We start from the raw sequence: 17,125 nt of genomic DNA, 5'->3' as shown, positions 1-17,125 counted from the left end.
CAAAGGCCTTACAACCTAAGGCCTAGGTTTATAAGCTGCTAAGTGGCTATAATGCATGTTAAATGCTGTTTATTGTGCAGTATGGCCTTATCACAGCAGTATCGTACAATATTTAGGCCTGAAACCCACCCCATTACTATGAGCTGTTTTGCAAGAGATTTGTATGCATGACGTTTGCAAATTCATACAAAGCAGCTCTTGCCTAGTCAAACCTATGCAAATAAAATAGTGCAGCAGATTTAAAAGAAAGTAAACCGCATTATTTTAACAAACTTCGAGGAGGTGTAGTTAAAATATCGTGGGGGCATTGGGACACTATTGCGCATCCTGTTGGCCCTGCAGTGTTTCTTAAAGAGCCAGGTGGCCCAAAACTAAACACTCCTTCCCTGGGGGACTTACGAGATACCCCCGCCCCCAACCTATTGAGGTGGTGCAGAGTTGAAAAGTTTAGAAAAAATGTTTGAATCGCGTGGCCCCTCCCCTAACCCCCCCTCCCCTTTGAACCAAAACTGACCCCCCTCCCACAGAAACCATCCCGTCCCACTCTCCTCCTTACATTAAAAAAAAAAATTTGTGCACATTGTAATTTAATTTTTTCCCAAAATTTCAGAAGTACAGGACACTCCCAAAAACAATGAACAAATGTACCCTCATATAATTTACATTTCCAACACAGCTTAGAAACAGCAATCCTCATCTGAAAGGCTCGGGTGGGTGTAACGTATAATTGCCATAAAAATTTGTAATAGCATTAGCTGATACTGTAGGAAGAGTAGTAAACAATTTTTTAAGGTCACTAAAGGGAAGCGTGAAGAGGGGCCATTCTCTCCATTTTGCACTCCTGTGATTCCCATTATCACTTTAACCAACGCTGAGATAGGAGGACACTGAGCCTTTTCCACCTGGAGAGCTGTCCTAATCTGTTTAGTACTCGTACTCAGTACGTCTAATCCTCAAAGCAACAGATCTATTATTTCTTAACAGGGCAGGCCTGATGGGACGAAGAGTTATCTTATCTAAAGGGCTGGATGAGCAAAGCTCGGATTACGAACACTGGTTCCAAAATATGCTTCCTTTACACTCTTTAGACTAGAGTATGTAGTAGCTCAGAATGCATCACCCAAAAATCTTGAGATCCACAAAAAAACGTGGGCTGCTTTCTCAAGGCATATTTCCCCCACAACGAACCAAGTTCCAGGAGAGGCCTAGGGAGGGTTAAACTCTACTCTTGAGGGTAGATTTTTTAAAAAAGCGCGTTCGCGTACTTTTGTTTGCGCAGCAGGCGCAAACAAAAGTACGCTGGATTTTATAAGATACGCGCGTAGCCTCTAAAATCCTGGATCAGCGCGTGCAAAGCTGCCGATTTTGGGCAGCCAGTGCGCGCCGAGCCGCACAGCCTGTCTCCGTTCCCTCCGAGGCCGCTCCGAAATCGGAGCGGCCTCAGAGGGAACTTTCTTTCACCCTCCCCTCACCTTCCCCTCCCTTCCCTACCTTACCCACCCCCCCGGCCCTATCTAACCCCCACCCCCCTTACCTTTATCCACGGATTTACGCCTCCCGGAGGGAGACGTAAATCCACGCGCGCCAGCGGGCTGCTGGCGCACCGAGACCCGACCCGGGGGCGGTTCCGGAGGGTGCGGCCCCGCCCCCAAAACGCCGTGTCGTTCGGCCCCGACACGCCCCGACATGCCTCCTTCCAAAAACCCTGGGACCCACACGCGTCCCGGGGTTCTGCGCGCGCCAGCAGCCTATGGAAAATAGGCGCACAAGGCCCTGCTTGCATAAATCCGGGCGGATTTACGTGAGCAGGGTTTTTAAAATCCGCCCCTTAATAAACACAGTTCCTTTATCTGGTGAAGTATGAGGTGCATTAATATTTAGGTTTCCGGCCAGTGAGCACCTCTGGTATCTCTCCTCCCAGGCCCCAGATACCAGACACCAGTGATTGGAGATAATGATTGAATGTTCTGAGTCGGTCAGTCTGGGATGATTTGTGACAGACCAGTGGGGTGGAGATAACGGGGACATACCAACTATAGAATGGACTACATCTAGGATTCAGATAATACATAGGTAACAATATTTATGTTATAAGCTGCTTTATGGGTTAATACTGGAATCGTCCCTTTTTTCACGTGTTACTTGTTATTTATCACTTGTTATTTGTTATGGATTATATAGTTGGTTACATGCTATGACAATAGCCTATAGTTATCCATTTGACTTTTCAAACCATCCAAAACTGATACTGATACTAGATTTGAAGATGCCAATGTTTACAAGGACAGCAACCATAGCAGAACTTAAAGCTACAGCGATCAAGACATGTCTCAATATGTACTGTTAATGTTGGAATCTAATATGAGAGCGAACGTCTAAATCGGATATTTTTGTACCTATAGAGATCATACTGTACAATATTTCTGTTCACTGTGTACACCCCTTGTAAAACCCAATAAACACCAATTTAAAAAAAAAAAAGGCCCTGGTGGTCTAAAATATCCCCAGATCATCACCCCGACCCCTTTGGAACCCTTCATATCTCAAAGAAGCATTGTTGGTGGGGTAGTGGAGGCCCGAATGGCCCCCTAGCTCTAGGCCCAGTTGATGCCATTACGTGAAGAGGGAATCTCGGGCATTGCACAATGGTGACATATTCTTTCCAGACTTGGGATTCACGTGTATCAAGTTCTGGAAGGAGCCGCAGTCTTTGACCCCTAGTAGAAAACTTCCGCTGCAGTGGCTGGGCTAGGCTAGTAGAGAGGTTTAAATATTGGTGGAAACCCAATTAATTTTGAATGGAGGCTTACAGTACCATATTTCAGTAGAACCAGTTCTCATTGAGCTGGAGACAAAAAGGAGAAGGAGGAAACAGTCAGGCCCCTGAAAAACTGCATTAAATGGTCCACTTATTGTTCAGGTGAAGAGCTGACCCTAAGGCCCGAGGTACCCATCCAGGCCCTTCTCCAGCTATTTGGGGCTTTCTCTAGTCCACGGTTTCCTCCTCCTGGTACTCGGAAAGAAGATATCTCAAGACGTATCCTCAGACAAACAGGCCGATGCAATATCAGACACTCAGGTCAGCACGCCACTTAACACACACAATTGGACACGCGTTTTGGACGCGCTAGACTTACGACCGATGTAATATGGGGATTAGTGCATCGAAAATGCACGTCCAATCCAACGTGTAGCTAATAGTGCTCGTCACATGGATTTCACATACTTCCTAAATAACTAAGTAGTAGAGCACACCCTAGACCAAGAGAGAACAAACAGAGCTATGGTCTCCCTTCTATCCAGGCAATCAATTTGGCTCCCCATAAGTATGGTTACATCTCTCAAACCTGGTCTGGTGTTAGCTGCTTGCCTGTTCGCTGCCCTTTCCGCTGTCTCGATCCGTGCGCACAGAGGTGATCCGTGCGCACAAATACCTTGTGCGTACAACGTTGCGCACATAAGTGCTGGGCGCACAAACGAAGCGCATAGCCACACACTCACTGTGCTGGGTGCATATTTTTGACCCGTGCGCACAACAGCACGCACATCACTCTGCACGCGCGCACCAAACCTGCACGCGCATCTTCGATGCACACCGGAGCGCACAACTGTATTGTATGCGCACAAACCATGGCTCCACCCGAAAATAAGCTCAAAGCTCAGGGCCTTTGCCCAGCTTGCCACATTAGAGTGGCACAGCATGAGGAGGCCACGGCCCTCTGTATACAGTGCGAACAGGCCCTAGGGGACCCAACTCATGGCCCTCCACAGCCGATACCGGACCCTAGGCTCTCGAGCGGTACGCCGGTCCTAGCATCACACAGCAGGACCCCCCTCAAATAGGGCTCCCCAGGGACACGGCACCCCTTAGTCTAGACCCAGCCTCTATCTCCTGGGTGGAAGTCTTCAAAGGTCTGCATACCTTCGTCCACATGCAACCAGGGCCTCCTACAATGGAGTCACAGGCACCGCCAGAGGTCCTCAACATGCCAGGACCCTCTATGCACAGGGAAGTGATCCCACTGCCCAGAAGCCCCACATTCGGGGACACAGACATCTCAGATGAGGAGTCAGAACCCCTGGAGGAAGGAGAACTCCCTCCGGGAACAGAGCCCCATCGAGCCATGAGACGCTTCTTCACCAAGGACGAACTTCCAGACCTGGTCACGCACAGCTTAAAAGAGCTTGCTATCCCGGGCACAAGTGCCTCGGGGGAACCTAAGCTGAACCCACTTTTGGAGGGACTTCGTCAGACTTCCCTTCCATTTCCCAATATTACAAGCCGTCCAGCAACTAATTGACCTGGAATGGGAGGCCCCAGAAACCACGTTCAAAGAGGGCTGGGCTCTGGCAGCCATTTACCCTCTGGACCCTGCCGCCAAAGATCTCCTGGCATGTCCTAAAGTGGATGCCATGGTCTGTGCGGTCTCGAAGTGCACTACTATCCCAGTGGAGGGAGGGCAGCACTCAAGGATGCTCAAGACAGATGTCTGGAATCTATCCTCAAACAGTCCTTTGACGTCTCCACTATGTCTTTACAGATCCCGGCCTGCTGTGCCGTGGTGACACGCGCCTGCTTAGCACAGACCAGGAACAACACTCCTGGGGAAGCCCTGGAACCACCGTATCATTCCTCGCGGACACCGTTTCGGATCTGATATGCACAGCAGCTAGAGGAGTCTCATCCGCCTTGGCAGCCAGAAGACAAATCTGCCTCCGAAACTGGTCGGCCGATGCATCCTCCAAAACGAGACTCACAAGGATGCCTTTCAAGGGAACCCTCCTGTTCGGAAGCGAACTAGAGAAACTAGCCAACAAATGGGGCAAGTCCCCACTGCCGCGGCTACCGGAGGGCAGGAATAAGAGAAACCAGCGATCCTTCACCTGGACCTCCAGGGGCAGAGGATCACAGCGTTTCAACCCATATAGAAGTTCATATCAAGCGGCCCATCTCACAGGCCAGAGCCAGTCCTTTTGGAACAAGCACAATAAAAGGGGAGCCAGCTCGGGCCCAGGCCCCAGCCACTCCCCACAATGAAGATCAGCCAACCCATCCAACGGGAGAAGCCATAGGGGGCAGACTGGCCCTTTTCTACCAAAGATGGGTCGAGATAACTTCAGACAAGTGGGTCCTATCCATCATTTGAGAGGGATATTACCTGGAATTCCACCACCTCCCTCTGGACAAGTTTGTGGAATCTCCCTGCCACGACCCTTCCAAGAGAATGGCAGTGGAAGCTACACTGACCAGATTTCTAGCCTTAGAGGCTATAACACACCGGTGCCTCCACAACAAATAAATACTGGCCATTTTTCCATCTATTTTATCGTTCCCAAGAAGGAAGAAACGTTCAGACCTATCCTGGACCTCAAGGCGGTCAACTGTTACCTGAAGATTCCCCACTTCCGCATGGAAACCCTACGCTTGGTAATAAGGGCGATACAACCTGGAGAGTTCCTTACCTCCCTGGATCTGTCGGAAGCCTACCTACACATTCCGATCCATAAAGAGCATCAGCGTTTTCTACACTTCTCAATCCTGGACTGTCACTACTAGTTCCGGGCACCACCTTTCGGGTTAGCCACCGCACCCCGGACGTTCACAAAGATCATAGTGGTGGTGGCAGCAACACTGAGGAAGGAAGGAATCCACGTGCACCCTTATCTAGACGATTAACTGATCAGAGCGAAATCCCCAGAGGAAAGCCACCAAGCAACCAACAGAGTCAAAACTCTACTGGAGAGCTTCAGGTGGGTGGTCAACACAAACAAGAGCTGCCTGCAGCCTTCCCAATCTCTAGAATACCTGGGAGTCCGGTTCGACACCAAACAAGACAAGGTCATCCTGACACCGACAAGGAGATCAAAACTGATGACCCAGTTATGAACCCTGTTGAGCGAACTTCGGCCCTCAGCATGGGATTACCTACAAGTTCTCAGCCTCATGGCATCCACACTGGAAGTAGTCCCATGGGCACGGGCTCACATGAGACCCCTACAACGCTCACTACTATCACAATGGAATCCACTGTCCCAGAACTACACCATACGGCTTCACCTCCCGGACAGAGTTCGGGCCCAACTAAGATGGTGGCTACAAAAAACCCATCTGAGCCAGGGTATGAGACTATCCCTCCCAACCTGGATCCTACTCACCACGTATGCCAGCCTACGAGGATGGGGAGCATACTGCCAGAGCTAACTGCCCAAGGGCAATGGAACAAAGAAGAGTCGGGATGGAATATCAATCACCTAGAAGCCCGGGCAGTCAGACTAGCCTACCTAAGGTTTGGTCACAGACTCCGAGGCAAAGCGGTCAGAGTAATGTCAGAAAACGCCACAACAGTGGCCTACATCAACCGTCAGGGAGGAACCAGAAGCCAACAGGTGTCTCTGGAAATAGACTCCCTAATGTCATGGGTGGAAGCGAATCTTCAAGAGATCTCGGCCGTCCACATTGCCGGGAAAGACGTCATCGCAGCGGACTACCTCAGCAGAGTCTAGATCCAGGAGAATGGAAACTGTCAACCACAGCATTCCAATTGATAGTAAACCGTTGGGGAACACCAACCATGGACCTCCTGGCAAGCCAGTCCAATGCCCAGGTACCCAGTTTCTTCAGCCGCAGGCGGGAACCCCAGTCCCAGGGAATTGATGCCCTGGTACAGACCTGGCCACAGGAGACTCTGTTATATGCCTTCCCGCTGTGGCCCCTATTGGGCATGATTATTTACAAGATAGAACACCACAGGGGGCCAGTACTTCTAGTGGCCCCGGACTGGCCAAGAAGACCATGGTACGCAGACATGCGAAGACTGCTGGCAGGGAACCCCCTGCCGCTACCTCCACACAGAGACCTGCTCCAACAGGGACCGATCCTCCACGAGTATCCAGCTCGAGTCTCTCTTACGGTCTGGCCATTGAGAGGACTCGCCTAAGGAGGAGAGGATACTCGGGGGCGGTAATTGACATCCTACTCCGAACACGCAAGTTCTCCACATCCCTAACATACATAAGGATTTGGAGAGTATACGAATCCTGGTGTGAGGACCACGACATCATACCACACTCAGTCAAAATTCCTGCGATTTTGGAATTCCTACAGAACGGACTACAGAAGGGAGTGTCCCTCAACTCCATCAAGGTACAGGTGGTGGCCTTATCATGCTACGGAACCAAGAGCGAGAGCGGCAGCATAGCCTCTCACCTGGATGTCTCCTGCTTCCTGAAAGGAGTCAAGCACATCCGACCACCCCTAAAGTGGCCGGTGCCTCTTTGAAACCTCAACCTGGTCCTAGATTTCCTAGGGGGATCCTCCTTCAGACCTCTCCGCGGCCTGTCTCTCCGACTATTAACATTGAAGACAGCCTTCCTGCTGGCAGTCTGTTCAGCTTGTCGTATATCTGAGCTACAAGCACTGTCCTGCCGGGAGCCGTTCCTCAGACTGATCCCGGAAACCATCCAGTTATGCACAGTTCTGTCATTCCTCCCCAAAGTGGTATCTCACTTCCATCTCAACCAAACCATCTCGCCACCATCACCAGATGAGCATAAGAATTCGGAAGTGGCTCAAAGTCTATGACATCTCAACGTCGGCAGGCTCCTAGTCCGATACCTGGAGAGATCGGAATCCGTAGGAAAGATGGACCATCTATTCGTCCTTCACAGCGGGAAGAAGCAGGGAGAAGCGGCCTCACGAGCAACCATAGCCCGCTGGATCAAAGAAGTCATCAAGGCAGCCTATGTAGAAGCAGGCAAGCCACTGCCTTTACAAGTCAAGGCCCATTCTACTAGAACCCAGGCAGTGTCCTGGGCGGAAACCAAGATCTGCAGGGCAGCGACATGGTCCTCCATCCACACCTTCTCCAGGTTTTACCGCCTGGATGTTCAGGCTCGGGAGGACACAGCATTTGCAAGGGCAGTACTAAGTGGGTCACGGGCAGCCTCCCACCCGGTTCGGGAGTAGCTTTTAAACATCCCATTGGTCCTGAGTCCATCTGCTACATGCTAGAAAATGGAGAAATTACTTACCTGATAATTTCGTTTTCCTTAGTATAGACAGATGGACTCAGCATCCCACCCACGGCTGCCGTTACTCATGGAATTCTCGGGCGACATCCCCGGGAGCGAGTGATTCAAGGGTAAGCCATGCCTTCCTTCATCTAGGACACCCATTCTACCAGGTGTCAACGCTTCTCGGTTGAGGGCACTGGCAGTCTCCAGCTATAGCCAATTCAACCAATTCAAATTAATCAAGTTAACCAAGTTATAAAGTTAATCAAGTTATTCAAATGAGTCAGTCACACATATCCACAATGCTTTTCGAGGAGAATACTGAAGAGCAGCACTTCCTGCAGGGGTATATGTACTAGGGCTAACGTCAGATTGAAATCTGATCCATCTCCAACTGCTATCAGGAGTACACTATACCCATTGGACCTGAGTCATCTGTCTACACTAAGGAAAACGAAATTATCAGGTAAGTAATTTCTCCAATTGTTACCAGTTAAGAATAGAGCACTGGCTGGCCAGCTGTTTTTAGCACTAGGTTTACTGTAACCACCTTTTGGAAGACCAGCCCTAACACTGAATATTGGAGGCCACAGATTAGAAATATTGCTGATATTGAGTTCTTGCGTTTTGACCTCAAGAATGAGCATGCAAAATATGTCCGTATTTGAGGTCCATACCCTGAATATTTGGAAGATGCTTAATTGCTGTTTTTGTGAGCTCTGGAATACATGGTGGGGAAAACTTTAGCTGACATGTCTAAGCTGACCTTATAATTTGTAACTCAATGTATTCTTTCTACTCGTTGTTTTATGGAGATCCCATACTTTGTATAAGTTGTCGAGGAGTTTTCCTCTGTTGTTTCTTTGAAGTATGCCTTGAAAATCTCAATAAATAAAGAGTTATAAAAAAAACAAATGGTCCTGATCTGGAAAGGAGGGTGAAGTAGAGAGGAAACCTGAACACAGAACGGGAGAACTAGAATTAGGATCGCGGAGTAATCCCTTTCTGTTTTCTCTCTCCTCCAGGTGGGGGCGCTCTATGCTGCTGCATCCGTGGGGCATCGGCCAGCCCTTTGGGTCTTCTGAACTTCCTTCCAGCTGCAGAGTGAGCGCTGTTAAATCAGGATTGGCTGCGATCTGCACAGGCTGTAACCACATGCATTCCGAACAGCAACACCACTGCAATGTTCAAGCAAACTAAACATTTCCCATCTGTTTTGTTTTTTTTAGTTTTTATTTGTTTTAAAGATTATGCTGTAGACACAGATTTGCTTTCCATTTACCATAGTTCTTAAGGGTAACACGTTATCTCAGAGAATGATCTAGTCTAATGTTTAGGGCAGTAAGCTCTAATTCAGGGGATTTTCTGGCACATACACTTCTTGTGACCTTGGGCAAAGCCATTTTGGGTTTTGTTCAGTAAGGATTTTTTCCCCATATGCACAGAATGGGAAAAAGTTAGTTCTGAAGAAAGCCCTTTATTTGCTGGTGCCTCCGGCAGCTGGTTAAAAACAAGGAGGCAGATATTCAGCGCCACTTAGCTGGAAAGGTTTCAAAAGGTGTGGGACAAACACAGAGGAGAATGGAAATTAAGAAATGGGACAACTTTTCTATTACACCTGCAGTTTACATACAGATTTGGAGGCAGCCTGCATGAAACAGCAGTTGCTACTACCCTAAAACTAAACTAAAAAACCCAAGATAACTAAAAAAGATTGCTGGGCAGACTGGATGGGCCATTTTGGTCTTTATCTGCCATCATTCACTCTTTCTATGTAACTTATCCAACTAAGTGGCGTGTTCTTTCATTATCCTGCTCTGTCATCTCAAGTTTTCCAAGTTAAAGTTCCCTAATCTGTTTAACCTTTCTTTCTAAGGGAGCTTTTCCATCCCCTTTATCATTTTTGTTCCCTTCTCTGTACCTTTTCTATGTCGTCTATACCTTTTTTTGAGATGCGGCAACCAGAACTGCACACAATGCTCGAGGTGCGGCCGCATCAAGGATCTGTACAAAGGCATCATGATATTCTCAGTTTTATTTTCTATTCCTTTCCAAATAATTCCCGACATTCTATTTGCCTTTTTGATTGCCGCTGCACACTGAGTCGAAGATTTCAAGGTATTGTCCATAAGGACTCAGAGGTCCTTTTTCCTGGGTGGTGACTCCTAACGAGGAGCCCAGCATCGTGTACCTGTCATTGGGAATATTTTTCTCTACGTGCATTACTTTGCACTTGCCCATATTAAATTGCATCTGCTATTTAGAAGCCCAGCCTCCCAGTCTCACAAGGTCCTTCTGAAGTTCCTCACAATCTGCTGCTGTTTACCTTTTCTATGTCTGCTATATGTTTTTTGAGATGTGGCGACCAGAACTGCACAGAATACTCCAGGTTAGTCACACCATGTACCGCAGAGAGACCTGAGATCCGCCAATAAGGGGCTTTTATCAGTGCCTACAATTAAATCAGCAAGACTCAGCCATGTAAGAGATCGTGTCATATCTATTGAGGGAACAAAAGTCTGGAACTCACTACCAACGCACTTGAGACTGTCAGCAGAAAAAAAGCAATTTAAATCTGAATTGAAAACTTGGTTATTCAAGTGTGCTTTTGCAGAGCATGAAACATCTTTACAGAGTACGAATCTTTAGATATAAGCTGCAAAACACCAGAATACATTATGTGCTTAACCTCTATGAATTCTGTTTTTATTCTTATTTTATGTTTATAGTAATTAAGTTTATTGCCCCATTACTGCTATTCATATTTATGCAGTTTGATATTTTGTTTTAGATTTATTTTTATTTGATTTTATCTTTTACTCTAACAGCTAATTTATTTAATTTTCCTCTTTTATGTAGTTTTTAGCTGTTACTATCTTAACAAAACAATGTATTTCTTGGTTTTTTAACTTGTAAACCGTTGTGAAGGCATGTCTGATGTAACGGTATAGAAATGCTAATAAACTAAACTAAACTAAACCATAGATCGATGCAGAAGCATTAAGATATCTTGTTTTTATTTTCCATTCCTTTCAACGTATTGTCCACTTTGGCTTCAAGATCCTTTTCCTTAGTGGTGATACCTAATACTGAATCCAGCATCATGTAATTATAGTTTGGATTATTCTTCCTTATGTGCATCACTTGGCACTTGTACACATTAATTTCATCTGCCATTTAGATGTCGAGTCCCGCAAAGTCCTTTTGCAATTCCTTACATTCAGTCTGTGTTTTAACAACTTAGAGTAATTTTATGTTATCTGCAAATTTGATCACCTTATTCATCGCCCCCTTTCCCAGATCATTTATAAATATATTAAAAAGCACTGGTCCTAGTATAGATTCCTGTGGCACTCCACTATTTACCCTTCTCAACTGAGATAAATAACCATTTAGGCCTATTTCTGTTTCCTATTCCTGAACATACCCAGATCAGTCCAGACCAGTGGGTTTATGCACCCCTACCAGCAGATGGAGGCAGAGAACAAAACTTTGAGGCACTGTTCATAACCGAGAGTGCCACCTGCAGTCCCTCAGTATTTCTCTGTCTCCAGCAGATGGTAGAGGTGCAAACCTGCAGTTCTGACTGATCTGGAGTTGGAAATTTTGGAGTTGCTCCTCAAGATGCTATGTTCCTTAGTGGGTAATCCCGTAAGTGGAGCCGGGCAAATGGGGGGGTTGGATACCCCTAGCTGTAGCTGCCCACTGATTCCGGGACCCCCGGTAGCCAGGGGACTGGCTCCCTCTTCGTGCCCTGAGGTCCCCTCCTCTCCGCTGCTGGCACCCTCAGGGAAGTATCCCTTTTGGGGTTTTTCCCTTTTGTTGCCTTTGTCTGTTAGTAAAGTTTTTGTTTAAAAAAAAAAAAGGAAAATTTTTTTTATTTTGTTACTTGCTGAGAGACAGCCAGGAGAGTCGGCTTTTGCGGTACAGGATTAGGGCAGACAACTTTGGTGAGTGCCGGGTCGGTGAGGTAGTGGGAGCGGTGACAAAGCCCAAGATGATAGAGCTTAATGAAACACATCTCTAAGGTAAGAAAGGCATTAAGAAGAGCTTTCCTGCATGCCCTTGCTTTCGGGAATTGAGGAGGTTTCGGTCCAGTAGAGGCTATTCTTCCATGGGGCAAAAGCAATTGTCGAATCATCAACGTTCCTTTCGGGGGGTTAGCCATTCCTCCAGAGAAGGTTCTGGTCAAGGGGCTGGAGGAAGTAAGTCGTCCCAATGAAGCCAGGGGCGCCCACTCCTCATTGATCGCAGTAGGGAGCAGGTTGTCCCAGTTTTACAAAGAGTGGGTCAGGATTACCTCCGACTGGTGGGTTCTGGAGATGATAATGGACGGTTACACCTTAGAATTTTCTCCCGCTCAAAGACACTTTCCTGGAGTTGCATTGTTCTTCTCGAAGCAAGTGCGATGCGGTGGAAGGAACTCTGTGCAGGCTGATAAGCTTGGAAGCTATCCTCTCAGTTCCTCTGGACGAGCAGAGGCAGGGAAGGTATTCCATCTACTTTGTGATGCCAAAGAAGGAGGGCACCTTCCATCCCATCTTGGACTTGCAGAAGGTGAACTTGAGCTTGCAGGTGCCACGATTCTAGATGGAGACACTGCGTATGGTAGTTGCGGCCGTCCGCAAGAGCGAGTTTCTGGCATCTTTGGACCTTACCAAGGTTTATCTGCATATTCCTATCCAAAAGGAGCACCAGATGTTCCTGCAGTTTAAGGTGCTGGGGCAACATTTCCAATTTCAGGCCCTTTCCTTTGGTCTGGCCACAGCTCCTCGCACTTTTATGAAAGTGATGGTAGTTGCGGCGGCATTGGGACAGGAAGGGGTGCTGGTTCACCCATGCCTGGACGATTGGCTCATCTGGATGAAGACAGAGAAGGAGTGCGCTCGTTCAGCGCAGTGAGTGAGGCAGCTTCTGAGCTCCCTGGGTTGGGTAATCAATGTGGCGAAAAGCCATCTGGCACCCTCTCAGTCTCTGGAATACCTGGGAGCATGCTTCGATTCCCGGCAGGGCAAGGTATATCTGACAGCTGACAGGGTAACAAAATTATAGGAACAGGTTTCCCTGTTGCTGCATCTCCCAGTCCCGAAGGTCTGGGATTACCTGCAGGGGTCCATGGCATCGGCATTGGACCTGGTTCCATGGACCTCTGCCCACATGTGACTGCTGCAGAGGCCTTGTTGTCTTGGTGGAATCTGACATCCAAAGAGTATTATGTCCCCTTGTATCTGATGCGGGATGCCAAAGCCAGCCTGGCATAGTGACTGGCCCTCGAAGTTCCGGATTGGGTGGTGCTGAACGTGGATGCCAGCCTCAAAGGCTGAGGAGCAGTGTGCATGGGATGCTTGGCCCAGGATCTCTGGTGATGTTGGAGAAGGCTTGGTCTATCAATTGCTTGGAGACAAGAGCAGTACGCAGGGCTTTGGAGGTGTTCCTGCTTTCGTCCAGGGTCGAATGATACCAGTGTTGTCGCGCAGTGCGACGATGATGGTGTACATCAATCGCCAAGGAGGAACAAGAAGCCACGCTGTGGCACAGGAAGCTCAGTGGCTGTTTGCTTGGGCGGAGCTTCACCTCAAAGGGATCGCAGCCAACGTGCAGGAGATTGGCTTAAGCCAAAAGCAACTAGATTGCGGACAGTGGGAACTGTCTTCGGAAGCCTGGAAACCACATGTGTGCCAGATGGGGAGTCCCTGAGCTGGGCCTCATGGTGACTAGGACCAACTCGAAGATGTTAAGATTCTTCAGTCGCAGAAGAGAAGTCGGTTCCGTGGGCCTAGATGCTCTAGTGTGCTCTAGTGTGTTCTTGGTTGACGGGAATGTGTTTCCTCTGTGGCCACTCATAGGGCAAGTGCTGCGTCACATAGAAACGCATCTCCAGGGCCAGTGGTTCTGGTCACGCCGGAGTGGCCATGTCGCCCGTGGTTCACAGACTTAGTGCATCTGGCAGTGGACGGTCCTCTTTGGCTGGCTCAACAGCAGGGGTTACTGTGGCAGGGTCCCATATTTTCAGATCAGGAGGATTGCTTCTGTCTCACAGCTTGGCTTTTGAGAGGCGGCAACTGCTCATGAAAGGTTATTCGAAGCTGGTTATTTCTACCCTTCTTCGGGCTAGACGGCCTTCTACCTTCATGGCTTATAAAAGAACATAAAAAAAAAACATGCCATACTGGGTCAGACTAAGGGTCCATCAAGCCCAGCATCCTGTTTCCAACAGTGGCCAATCCAGGCCATAAGAACCTGGCAAGAATACAAAAACTAAGTCTATTCTATGTTACCATTGCTAGTAATAGCAGTGGCTATTTTCTAAGTCAACTTAATTAATAGCAGGTAATGGACTTCTCCTCCAAGAACTTATCCAATCCTTTTTTAAACACAGCTATACTAACTGCACTAACCACATCCTCTGGCAACAAATTCCAGAGTTTAATTGTGCGTTGAGTAAAAAAGAACTTTCTCCGATTAGTTTTAAATGTGCCCCATGCTAACTTCATGGAGTGCCCCCTAGTCTTTCTACTATCCGAAAGGGTAAATAACCGATTCACATCTACCCGTTCTAGACCTCTCATGATTTTAAACATCTCTATCATATCCCCCAGTGTGATGTCATCTCAGGGGGACACCCCTGAGGTTCGCGCCAACATGGAAATAAAGATGAGGGCGGCGTGCGCGCACACGCCCTATGGTACTTGGAGGAGCATGGCGGGAAGCAGCACCAAAGCCAGTCTGGGAACGCCGGAGAGGATGGCAGACAAACACCGTGGCAGCCAATAGTCCGAGGTGAGCGGGAGGAGCTGCAAGCTGAGTGAGGTAGGCGGGGCGAAGCAGTCGTTGACCAGTCGCAACAGTATCCCTGGCAGGGATCCGGATGGCATGGATGAAGAAGAGGATCAATAGTCCTTAGAAGATGGCAAAATCCCCCCTGGTTTAGAACCGTATCAGACCATGTTGTGGTTTTTCCATAGAGACGAATTGCTGGCCCTGGTTTCCCAGATCTTGGGAGTTCCTTGGGCAGACTCTGATGAAACCAAAGAAAAATCCCATTCTGATTTCCCTACAGAAAGCCTCTTGCTACTTTCCAGTACTGGAAGCCATCCAGGAGTTGATTGACCTGGAATGGGATGCCCCAGAAGCAAGTTTTAAAGGTGGATGAGCGTTAGAAGCTCTATACCCACTGGATCCGGAAGCGAGAGAATGTTTGTATTTCCCTAAAGTGGATGCACTGGGCTGTGCCATTTCAGAGATGTGCTTGCGGGTCCACTGTGTGACCTGTTCAATAGATCCCTAGAAACGGGAGTGGTGCCAAGTGATTGGAGAAGAGCGGTGGTGATCCCGCTTCACAAGAGTGGAAACAGAGAAGAGGCTGGTAACTACAGACCGGTTAGCCTCACCTCAGTGGTGGGAAAAGTAATGGAGTCACTGTTAAAAGAAGGAATAGTGAACTATCTACAGTCGGAAGAATTGCTGGACCAGAGACAGCATGGATTCACCAGGGAAAGATCCTGTCAGACAAATCTGATAGACTTTTTTAACTGGGTAACCAAGGAATTGGATCAAGGAAGAGCACTTGATCTCATCTACTTGGACTTCAGCAAAGCTTTTGATACGGTTCCGCACCGGAGACTGGTGAATAAAATAAGAAGCTTAGGAGTGAGTGCCAAGGTGGTGGCCTGGATTGCAAACTGGTTGACGGACAGAAGACAATGTGTGATGGTAAATGGAACTTACTCTGAAGAGAGAGCAGTGTTGAGCGGAGTGCCGCAAGGATCGGTGTTGGGACCGGTCCTGTTCAATATTTTATTTATTTTTTATTTATGAACTTTTAATATACCAATATTCGTAGGTCACATCATACTGGTTTACAATCAATCATGGAAAAACGAAAGTGAAATTACAAATAACAGGGAAGGGAGAGGGGGAGCAGAGAAGGAAAAGGGAGAGAGGGGGGCCGGGTGAAAGCAAGAGCCAAAGGGGTGAGAAAAACAGGAGTAGGAGAGAGTGAGAGAAGATAAATAGGAACTGATAATAGTATAAACATAATCATAACATTTCAGTAAATTACATAATCAACATTTCCTTAAGAATATCTTTGTGAGCGACATTGCGGGTGGGATAGAAGGTAAGGTTTGTCTTTTTGCGGATGACACTAAGATCTGCAACAGAGTGGACATGCCGGAAGGAGTGGAGAGAATGAGTCGGGATTTAAGGAAGCTGAAAGAGTGGAAGATATGGCAGCTGAGATTCAATGCCAAGAAGTGCATAGTCCTGCATATGGGGTGTGGAAATCCGAATGAACTGTATTCAATAGGGGGAGAAGGGCTGATGTGCACGGGGCAGGAGAGAGACCTTGGGGTGATAGTGTCTAATGATCTGAAGTCGGCGAAACAATGTGACAAGGCAATAGCTAAAGCCAGAAGAATGCTGGGCTGCATAGAGAGAGGAATATCGAGCAAGAAAAGGGAAGTGATTATCCCCTTGTACAGGTCCTTGGTGAGGCCTCACCTGGAGAACTGTGTTCAGTTCTGGAGACCGTATCTCCGAAGGGACAGAGACAGGATGGAGGCCATCCAGAGAAGGGCAATCAAAAAGGTGGAGGGTCTTCATCAAATGACTTATGAGGAGAGATTGAAGAATCTAAATATGTACACCCTGGAAGAAAGGAGGAGCAGAGGTGATATGATACTAGGGATGGGAATCGTTTTTTGACGATTTAAAATATCGTCCGATATATTTTAAATAGTCAAAAATCGTTAGAGGCGATATTTAATAGGAATTCCCCCGATTTATCGTCAAAAATCGTAAATCGGGGGAAGGGAGAGGGCGGGAAAACCGGCACACTAAAACAACCCTAAAACCCACCCCGACCCTTTAAAATAAATCCCCCACCCTCCCGAACCCCCCCAAAATGCCTTAAATTACCTGGGGTCCAGTGGGGGGGTTCGGGTGTGATCTTTTACTCTCGGGCCTCCGGTTTTACTCTCGGGCCTCCGGTGCATTGTAGAAATGGCGCCGGCGCAACCTTTGCCCTGTCATATGACAGTATTTAATAAACATATAGTGACATATATCCAATTTTGAATCTTTATTAGTGAAAAATCTTCATAAAACACAT

At 47.7% G+C, this 17,125-nt stretch overlaps 1 protein-coding gene across 2 annotated transcripts in view; it reads left to right on the top strand.

Annotated features, from left to right (window-relative positions):
- LOC115097223 (caspase-1-like) overlaps window positions 1-9,328 on the top strand; it is a 55,518-nt gene extending 46,190 nt beyond the window's left edge. For both annotated transcript variants that reach the window (XM_029612842.1, XM_029612844.1), the window contains one exon: window positions 9,039-9,328. The gene's annotated coding sequence lies outside the window, so the exon portion shown is untranslated. The remainder of the gene's footprint in view (window positions 1-9,038) is intronic.
- The last annotated feature ends 7,797 nt before the right edge of the window (window positions 9,329-17,125 follow it).

This window comes from Rhinatrema bivittatum, chromosome 8 (assembly GCF_901001135.1).
Source record: "Rhinatrema bivittatum chromosome 8, aRhiBiv1.1, whole genome shotgun sequence".
In the NCBI taxonomy this organism is placed as follows: Eukaryota; Metazoa; Chordata; class Amphibia; order Gymnophiona; family Rhinatrematidae; genus Rhinatrema; species Rhinatrema bivittatum.
This window is presented reverse-complemented; position numbering and strand designations above follow the sequence as displayed.